Consider the following 11,027-nt stretch of genomic DNA (forward strand, 5'->3'; position numbering starts at 1 on the left):
TTTCTAGGAACCCCAGTACCACCAAAATAATTAATAATAATAATAATAATAATAATAATAATAATAAACAAATGGCCTTTCAACCCCACAGATTCTTTGTGTAAAATACTTCAGCCCAGAAGCTGGCTGCTGGCTGGCTCTTTGATGTAGGTGAGGCCCAACATTCTTTTTTTGTGTTGTTGTACTAGGGGTGGACCCAGGGGCTCTACCTCCCAGGCACACCCCAGCCCTATTTTTTTTTTCTGTTTTTCTTTTCTTTTATTTATTTATTTATTTTTGTAGTACAGGGGCATTCAACCTCCGATCTACACCCCCAGCCCTATTTTTTATTCTTTATTTTGAAACAGGTTCTCACTGAGTTGCAGAGGGCCTCACTAAGTAGCTGAGGCTGTCCTCAAACTGTGATCCTCCTGTCTCAGCCTCCCAAATGCTGGGATTACAAGCGCGTGCTACTGCGCCTGGCTCCTGACCCTATTTTTTATTTTATTTTATTTTTTTTGTGGGTCTGGGGATGGAACCCAGAGGCATTCATCCTCTGAGCTACATCCCCTGCTCTATTTTTTATTCTTTATTTTGAAACAGGGTCTCACTAAGTTGCAGAGGGCCTCACTAAGTAGCTGAGGCTGTCCTTGAACCTGTCATCCTTCTGTCTCAGCCTCCCAAATGCTGAGATTATAAGCGTGCACCACCATGCCCGGCTTAGGCCCAACATTCTATCAAGCCAGGGGGAAGGCATGACCAGGGTGACTGAGAAGAGAGCCCCCTACAAACACAAACTAGGGGCCCTGCCTTAAGCGGAGTTTCTGCACTCTAAGGGCCCAGCGTGCTCCTGGAACAGGTCCTGTGGCTGGAAACTCCGCTGTCCCCCTGCACAGAACCGGCTGGCTCCCTGGACAGGGGCGTGTGGTCTGTTGGTCACCAGCGGTGGCCTCAACCTGCTTATTTCCAGAGAGCCTGCTGGGCAGGTGAGGAAATGCCTTTCCAGGCCTGGTGTGCTGGTTTCCTGCTGGCTCACCACTGGGGGCCATGCAGGGGCAGGGCCTCACTGAGGCCCACCTTCCCTCTGTCTCCTTCCTGTCTCTCCCTTCCTTGAAAGGTTGAGAAGTTCTCACCACAAAGGGATTCATTTTAGGGGTCGGGGAAGGGGTCCTTCCCTAAAGGCTCAGAAATCAAAGCAGGCTGTGGAATCCGGATGTGGCGCCTGTTATCCCTGTACTTGGGAGGCTGAGACAGGAGGACTGCAGGTTCGAGGACGGCCTCAGCAAGTAGTCAGACTCTCAACCTAGTGAGACCCTGTTTCAAAGTAAAAAATAAAACAGAACCGGGCGCAGTGGTACACACTTGTAATCTCAGCATCTGGGAGGCTGACACAGGAGGATAGTGGTTTGCGGACAGCCTCAGCTACTCAGTGAGGCCCTTTGCAACGCAGTGAGACCCTGTTTCAAAAATAAAGAATAGCTGGGTGTGCTGATGCATGCTTGTAATCCCCACGCTTGGGAGGCAGAGACAGGAGGATCGCGCAGGTTCAAAGCCAGCTGCGCTGGCTTAAGAGACCCTGCTTCCAAATATAAATATAAAATAGGCCTGGAAGCCGGGTGTGGTGGCGCACGCTTGTAATCCCGCGCTTGGGAGGCTGAGACAGGAGGATCGTGCAGGTTCGAAGCCAGCCTCAGCTGCTTAGTGAGGCTCTCAGCAACTTAGTGTCGGGGCCCACTCGGCTGGACCGAGATGGCGCCCAGGCTTGTTGCCAGCATGGACTCAAGATGGCGCCTAGGCTTGCAGCCAAGTCATGAGACTCACAAGATGGACGTCTCCTTGAGCATGCGCAGTGTGCCATGCTACGTGCCTGCAGAATGATCAGTGACGCAGCGCCTCATGCTACCACCAGCCTGCCTATGAGAGAGTCAGAAATGTGCATGCCCTAGCCGTGGGAAGCTTGGGGTTGGTAGGGAATAGAGGGAGGGATTATGATGCTGATATATATTGTGCTTGCTGTACACATATTCAGAGATATTCAGAGACATATTGAGACATATTAGAAGAAGAATTAAGGATCCATTAAAGAAGAATTCATATTTCAGCTGAAGAGGTATCTGTGTCATTCTCTAAGTCCCTGCGGGTCGGAATCTTAGGGGACGATAACTTAGTGAGACCCTGTTTCCAAAAAAATATAAAATGGGTCTGGGAGTATAGCCCAGAGGTAGAAAGCCTCTGGGTTCCACCCCCAGTACCACCAAAAAATAAATAAATAAAATAGGCCTGGGAGTGTAGCCTGGAGGTAGAAGGGTTTCCAGGAACCCCAGTACCACTAATAATAATAATTATTATTATTATTATTTTATTAAAAAATAAAGAAAGTGTGGTGGCACACGCTTGTAATCCCAGCGCCCCGGAAGCTGAGACAGGAGGATCGCACAGGTTCGAAGCCAGCCTCAGTTACTTAGGCTCTCAGCAACTTAGTGAGACCCTGTTTTCAAATAAAGTATGAAAAATAGGTCTGTGAGTATAGCCTGGAGGTAGAAAAGCCTCTGAGTTCCACCTTCAGTACCACAAAAAAATAATAAAATAAATAAATAAATAAATAAAATAGGGCTGGGGCTATAGTTTAGAAGTAGAATGCCATTGAAGTCAATCCCCAGTACCCCCCCACACACACCAAAATAAAGAATAAAATAACCCTGTTTCAAGATGATGAATAAAAATATAGGGCTGGAGGGTGTAGCTCGAAGGTCAAATGCACCTGGGTTCAATCCCCAGGACCTCAAAATAAAGTAAAATAGCGCGGGGGGCGGCGCAGAGGCAGGCTGCTCGGGGGTCACGCCCAGCACAGGGGCGTGCAGTGCGTCTTAGGCGCCGTGACCTGGGGCCGTGGGAGTTGACCAGGACGTGCATCCTTCGTGCTCCCTCTCACCGAGCTCTGCCCCAGCTCTGGCTGCTCTGTCCGGCTCGGTCCGGTCCACGCGGAGGGAGGGAGGGAGGGCGACCCGGCCCGGCGCGCCCCCTGGCGGCTGCACCTGGCGGCGCAGGCTGCCCGCCCGGCTCCGCAGAGGCTCCAGAGCTGGCCAGCGGGGGCCCAAGCTGCACAGCAGGCATCTGGGGAGGACCTGGGGTCCCGCCACACCGAAGGGCTCCTTTGGAGGCCCTAGACTTTGTTCTTTTTTTTTTTTTTTTTTTTTGCGGTACTGGGGATGGATCCCAGGGGCATTCTAGCTCTGAGCTAAACCCCCAGCCTTATATTTTATTCTGTATTTTAGTATTATTAAGAAAAAACAGAGCTGGGCATGGTGTCGCACACTTGTAATCCCAGTACTTGGGAGCCTGAGACAGGAGGATCGCAGGTTCATGGCCAGCCTCAGCTACTTAGTGAGGCTCTCTGCAATTTAATGAGACCCTGTTTCAAAATAAAGAATAAGCTGGGCGTGGTGGCGCACGCTTGTAATCACAGCACTTGGGAGGCTGAGACAGGAGGATCCCAGGTTTGAAGACAGTCCCAACAACTTGGTGAAGTTCTTAGTAATTTAGTGAGACCTTGTTTCCAAATGTAAAAGGGGCAGGCCGTGAGCATATTGTGGAGGTAGAACACCCCTGGGTTCAATCCCCAGTGCTACAGACAAACAAAAGGCCAGCAGGACTTTGCCTTGCACAGTAACCGCTCCACAACAGCATCAAGCTTAGAGAACGGCTGAAACTCTGGAGATGCTCTTGTCCCTGTCCCTGAAGCCCAAGCATACCCTTCTTAAAAATGTACAGTTATAGGCGTGGCGGCGCACGCTTGTAATCCCAGCATTCAGGAGGCAGAGACCAGAGGATCATGGTCAGCCTCAGCTACTTGGCGAAGCCCTTTGCAACTCAGTGAGACCCTGTTTCAAAAATAAAAGAGACTAAGAAATAGGGCTGGGGGTGTAGCTTGGAGGTGGAATTCCCCTGGGTTCCATCCCCAGCATCAAGAAAAAAAAAAATGTGCATTTGAAGCTGGGCAGTGTGGTACACAGCTGAATTCCAAGTACTTGGGAGGCCGGGACAGGAGGATCGCAAGTTTGTGGACAGCCTCAGGAACTTAATGAGACCTTCAGCAACTCAGCGAGACCCTGTTTCACAATAAAATAAATAAATAGAAAATAAAAAGGCCTGGGGGAGATAGAATGCCCCTGGGTCCCACGGCCAGTAAATAGAGTGCAGTGGGCAGCGGTCTGCTGGCTGCAGGAGAGCCCAAAGGTGACCAACGTGAGTCAGCTGCGTTTTCAGAACTGGTGGCAGTGCTCGGTGACATTGGAAGGTTTCTAATTGCTCCTGAATTAATGTGCTTGCTTCTCACCCCTGGGGCGCCTGGGTTTAATTACTGTCTTAGGCCATATATGCAAATGAGCCTGCTGCTCTCATCCCAAGTCCCCGTGGGCCAGCAGCCCTGATTACTGAGCAGGAAGCAGCTGACCTGCAGGAGGGACGGTGGGTCCTTCCTTGGCCTGGTGCGCGGAAGAGCCCAGGGTGTGCCGGGAGCCCAGGACACCTGAGGCACCGAGCCAGGGAGGCCCCGACGTCCAACCCTGGGGGATGGAGGCTTTTTTTTTTTTTTTTCTTTTGGTACTGGGGATGGAACCCAGGGGCATTCTACCTCCGAGCGACACCCTGAGCCTATTTTTTCTTTTTTTTTTTTTTATAAAAAATAAGTAGCCATCCTCGAACCTCGATCTTCCTATTTCAGCCTCGCAGTGCTGGGAATACAAGCGTGTGCCACCACGCCTGGCTGGATAGAGTTATTTTATTTATTATTTATTTGTGTGTGTGTGTGTGTGTGTGTGTGTGTGTGTGTGTGTGTGTGTGTGATACTGGGGATTGAGCTCAAGGACATTTTATCTCTGAGCTACAACACAAGCCCTATTTTATGTTTCTTTTTTATTTATTTTATTTATGTATGTATTTATTGCAGTACTGGGGATGGAACCCAGGGGGCATTTGACCTCTGAGCTATACCCCCAGCCCTATTTTTTTTTCTTTTTTTTTTTTTTGGTGGTACTGAGGGTGGAACCTAGGGTCCTTCTACCTCCAGGCTATATTCCCAGACCTCCAGACCAATTTTATATTTTATTTGGAAACAGGGTCTCTTAAGCCAGCTGAGGCTGGCTTTGAACCTGCACGATCCTCCTGTCTCAGCCTCCCAAATGTGGGGATTACAAACGTATGCAACCACGCCTGGCTAATTTATTATTATTATTATTATTATTATTATTATTATTATTATTTTGCAGGTCTGGGGATGGAACCCAGGAATATTCGAACTCTGAGCTATAACCCCCCGCCCTCTTTTTTTTTTTCTTTCTTTATTTTGAAACAGGGTTTTACTGAGTTGCCGAGAGCCTAAGTAGCTGAGGCTGTCGGCGAACTGGGATCCTCCAGTCTCGGCCTTCTGAACGCTGGGATTACAAGCGTGCACCACCACGTCTGGTTTATTTTTTACTTTTTGAAACAGGGTCTCATTAGGTTGATGAAGGTCTTATTACTTGCCAAGGCTGTCCTCAAACCGGAGATCCTCCTGTCTCAGCCTCCCAAAAAGTGGGATTACAGGGACACATTACCAGGCTGGGTGACAAGATTTTTACAGCAAAGGAAGAATGCAATGTTTTCTGTCTGTAGTGGAGGTGGAAGCCCAGGGCTTGGAGGCTCAGAGGCCTGGAAGGAGCCAGGCATGGTGGCACACTCCTGCAATCCCAAGACTTGGAAGACTAAAATGGGAGGATCACAGATTCGAGGCCATTCTCAGGAATTTAGCGAGACTCTTGGCAAGTTAGTGAGACACTATTTCAAAATAAAAAAAATTAGCCAGGAGCCGGGCGTGGTGGCGCACACTTGTAATCCCAGCCTTTGGGAGGCTGAGACAAGAGGATCGCGGTTCGCGGACAGCCTGAGCTACTTAGTGAGGCCCTCTGCAACTCAGTGAGACCTTGTTTCAAAATAAAGAATAAAAAATAGAGCTAGGGGTGTAGCTCGGAGGTAGAATGCTGCTGGGTTCCATCCCCAGTACCGGAAAAAAAAAAAAAATTATGGGCATGGTGGCACATGCCTGTAATTCCAGTACCTGAGAGGCTGAAACAGAAGGACCACAGGTTCTAAACCAACCTCGGCAACTTAGTGAGATTCCCAGCAAAGCAAGTGAGACCCTGTTTCAAACCAAAAAATAAAAGAGGGCTGAGTGTATAGCTTGGAAGAAGAACACCTCTGGGCTCAATCTCTAGTATCTCCCCCCCAATAAAGTAAAATAAAAAATGAAAAAGGTCTAAGGGTATAGCTCAGAGGTAGAAAGCCCCTGGGTTCAGTCTCCAGTACCGCCAACCCCTCCCCGCCAAACACACACAGGAGAGAGGGAGAGGGTGTGTTGGGAGTGGAGAGCTCACGGGAGCGCCAGCCGGGCGCCGTGACACATGCTTGCAATCTCAGTACTTGGGAGGCTGACACAAGAAGATCTGGGTTTGAGACCAGCCTCAGCTATTTAGTGAGGGCCTCTGCAACTTAGTGAGACCCTGTTTCAAAATAAGGAATACAAAATAGGGCAGGGGGTATAGCTCGGAGGTTGAATGCCCCTGGGTTCCATCCCCAGACCTGCAATAAATAAGTAAATAAATAATAAAATAAAAAGTCGGGCTGGGGGGTGTAGCTTGGAGGTTTGGAGATAGAATGCTCCTGGGTTCAATCCCCAGCACCACAAAAAAAAAAAAGCCGGGCGCGGTGGCGCACACTTGTAATCCCAGCATTCGGGAGGCTGAGACTGGAGGATTGTGGTTCACGGACAGCCTCAGGTATTTAGTGAGGCCCTCTACAACTTAGTGAGACCCTGCTTCAAAATAAAGAATCAAAAACAGGAGCCGGGTGTGGTGGCGTACACTTGTAATCCCAGCATTCGGGAAGCTGAGACAGGAGGATCACGGTTTGTGCACAGCCTCAGCTACTTAGGCCCTGTTTCAAAATAAAAGAATAAAAAATAGGGCAGGGGGTGTAGCTCCGAGGTCAGATGCCCCTAGGCTCCATCCCCAGACCCACAAAAAAGAAAAGAAAAGAAAGCCCATGGGAGCCTGGGAGAAGTACCAGGACCTACTGAGATGAACAAGACCCCAGGAACTACATCCCCTCTGAGGTTTTCCTCTCCTCACCTGGCCCTCTGACTCAGCTGATGAGACAATTCCCGGTGTCAGCATACGGCACACCCTGGGGCCGTTATCAGACCCATTTTGCAGACGTGGAAGCAGAAAGGCTGCTGTGGAGAGCCAGGATTGCGAGCCGGCTCTCGGTGTGCTGCGCCAGAGGGGAGCAGGTGTGAGGCCCCGCTGCTGACCCCAGCTGCAACACTCAGCTGCCGCCTTCCTTACCAAGAAAATGAGCGGGCCTGGGGGTTCCTGGGGAGCCTGGCTGCTTCCTGTTGTCTCGTTGAGAGCCCGGCCAGCAGGCCCTGTCTGGTCATCACCAGACCTGCCACCCAGTTACTTTTCCCCAGTGGCTGCCAAGCTCAGCTGCACTTTGGAGCTGGTGGGAACTTTATTTGTTTTTGTTTTGTGGTGCTGGGAATAGAACCCAGAGGCATTCTATGCCTGCGCTATACTCAGGCCCTCAATTCCCCTTTTTTAAAATTTGGAAACAGCCGGGCGTGGTGGCGCACGCTTGTAATCCCCACGCTTGGGAGGCTGAGACAGGAGGATCGCACGGGTTTGAAGCCAGCCTCAGCTACTTAGTGAGGCTCTCAGCAACTTACTGAGACCCTGTTTCCAAATAAAATATAAAAAAGATCTGGGAGTATAGCCCGGAGGTAGAAAGCCTCCGGGTTCCACCCCCAGTACCACCAAAAAAAAAAAAAAAAAAAAAAAAAAAAAAAATCTGGAAACAGATTGTAATCCCAGCACTCGGGAGGCTGAGACTGGATCAGGGTTTGTGGCCAGCCTCAGCTACTTAATGAGGCCCTTTGCAACTCAGTGAGACCTTGTTTCAAAATAAAGAACCAAAAGCAGGGCTGGGGGTGGAGCTCAGAGGAAGAATGCCCCTGGGTTCCATCCCCAGTACCGCAAAAAAAAGAAAAAAAGATTTTTGGAAACAGAGTCTCACTAAATTGATGAGTCGCACTACTTGCCGCAGCTGGCTCTGAACCTGCGATCCTTTTGTCTTCGCTTCCCGAGTGCTGGGATTACAGGCACCAGCCGCCGCGCCTGGCGTTGGCGCGGACTTTCTGCCGGGAGACTTCAGTTTCACTGGACCGGGTAAGACCTGAACCAAGGAGCTCCCCTGGGGACTCTAAAGTGGCCGAGATCGACGGCCACAGCTTACAACCTTCCATTTACTTTTGTTCTAATGCCAGAAGTCCAGGGATTTGGAGTCTGGAAAACAACCACCGATGAGAAATCTGTGTACTGTGGAGAAGCATTTGGAATAGGAAGTTAACGGGGCGGGTGGGAGAGCCGCAGGGCGGTGCACACCTGGGCAGCCTCAGCGACTCAGGCTCTCAGCAACCTGGTGAGACCTGACTCAAAACAAACAGAAAAGGGTCTGGGTTGTAGCTTGGAAGTTGAATGCTCCCCCACCCCGGGTTCAGTTCTCAGTGAATGTGTGTACACACACGGACACGCACATGCACACACACACACGCACACACACACGCAGAGTAAGCAGACAATGCTAAGTACTAGCAAAGTAGCGATGAAGCCGTTTTAAGACCCGGAGCCTGTCTCAGAGGCGTCAGTAATGGCTCTCTGCAAAGCTGGCGTTAGCTTCGCCTGTCTTGTTTCAGACAGGACTCCAGGAAAAGGCGCGCTGGCCTCTGCTCCGGCCAGCTAGCCGCCGCCAGCGCCAGCAGTGCGCTTCCTCAGTGCTGGGTCAGGAAGCTGAGCTGAGGTCGACTTTCCTCGACACCAGCCCAGCTCAGCAGAGGCTTCTTCAGGCCGGATGGATCTGAAAGGGCGCCTGCCTCTGCGCCCCACCGAGGAGCAGCTAATGCCTTTGTCGGAGCCAGGAAAAGTTGACCTTAAACCAATCTTTTTTTTTTTTTTTTGTGGTACTGGGGATTAAACCTGCAGGCATTACACCTCCGAGCCACACACCCCAGCCCTTTTATTTATATTTACTTATTTATGAGGATTAAACTCAAAGAGGCAGTCTACATCCAAGCTATATCCTCAGATCTATTATTTTATTTATTTATTTATTTTTGGTGGTACTGGGGGTGGAACCCAGGGTCTTTTCTACCTCCGGGCTACACTCCCAGACCTATTTTATATTTTATGTGGAAACAGGGTCTCACTAAGTTGCTGAGAGCCTCACTAAGTAGCTGAGGCTGGCTTCGAACCTGTGCGATCCTCCTGTCTCAGCCTCCCAAGTGCTAGGACAAGTGTGCGCCACCACATCCGACTTATTTTTATTTTGAAACAGGGTCTTGCTAGGTTGATGAGTCTCACTACGCGGCTGTCCTTGAACCTGTGATCCTCCTGTCTCAGCCTCCCAAGTGCTAGGACTACAAGTGTGTGTCATTATGTTGGTCTTATTTAATTAATTAGTTTTTTTTTTTTTTTCCGGCACTGGGGATGGAACCCAGGGCACTCTACCTCCAAGCTACACTCCCAGCCCTTATTTTTTATTCTTTATTTTGAAACAGGGTCTTACTGAGTTGCAAAGGGCCTCACTAAGTAATAGCCAACACTGTTCACGAACTGCAATCCTCCGGTCTCAGCCTCCCGGATGAATGCTGGGATTATAAGCGTGTGCCACAACACCCAGCTAATTAAGTAGTTTTTTTGGTGTTGGGGATGGAATGCAGGGGCATTCTACCTCTGAGCTATATTCCTAACCCTATTTTAATTTTCACTTTGATACAGGGTCCTGCTAAATTGCTGGGGCTGGCCTGGGACCTGTGATCCTGTCTCAGAGACTCCCAAGTACTAAGATTATAAAAATGACCCACACCTGGCCCCAGCCCTTTTTTTTGTTTGGAAACAGGGTTTAGCTAATTTGCCAGGGGTTTTGCAACTTGCTGAGGCTGGTCTGGAACTCGTGGTCCTCCTGTCTCAGCCTCCCAAGTACTGGGATTACAGGCTTCCATCACGCCTGGCCTATTAAACCAACTTTGAAAACAAAACACTAAACATGCTAACCTGCCATCTCAAAGTAAAGACAGACATTTGTAAAGGGAATACAGTTCAAAGATCTACTTCCTTCCAGAATTGATTTCTTTTTTCTTTTTTTTTTTTTTTTTGTGGTACTGGGGATGGAATCCAGGAGCTTTCTCCCTCTGGGCTACACTCCCAGACCTATTTTATATTTTATTAGAAACAGGGTCTCACTAAGTTGCTGAGAGCCTCACTAAGTAGCTGAGGCTGGCTCCGAGCCCGTGCGATCCTCCTGTCTCGGCCTCCCAAGTGTGGGATTATAAGCATGCGCCACCACGCCCGGCCAGAATTGACTTTCTTTTGGTGCTGGGATGAAACTCAGGGAGCGGGGCGTTCTACCTCTGATTTACACCCCCAGCCATTTTTATTTTTTATTTTGCAACAGGGTCCTGCCAAGTTACTGAAGCTGGCCTGGAAGCTTCGATCCTCCTGTCTCAGCCTCCCAAGTACCGGGAATACAGGTTTGGACCACCTCGCTCAGCTTAGACAGGTATGTTGGTTTTTTGTGGGGCAGTGGCGTCGGGTTACCCAGTGTGGCGTTGTTCTTGTGACGGGAGCTCTAGTTTGTAGCTAGGTCTGGGCGGCTCTGATGGCTTGGGATGAGTCAGTGTGACAGAGTCCCCAGCCAGCGCACCTGGCACTAGCCTGGTCATGACTGTGACGCTGCTTTACGGTTGTAATTAAAACCACTAATCAAGCCGGGCGTAGTGGCGCACGCTCGTAATCCCCACGCTTGGGAGGCTGAGACCAGAGGATCGCGATTCGCGGACAGCCTCAGCTACTTAGTGAGGTCCTCTGCAATTCAGTGAGACCCTTTCAAAATAAAGAAAAAATAGGGCTGGGGGTGTAGCTCGGATGAATGCCTCTGGGTTCCATCCCCAGTACCCCCCC

This window comes from Muscardinus avellanarius, assembly GCF_963383645.1.
Source record: "Muscardinus avellanarius genome assembly, chromosome: 3".
Lineage (NCBI taxonomy): Eukaryota > Metazoa > Chordata > Mammalia > Rodentia > Gliridae > Muscardinus > Muscardinus avellanarius.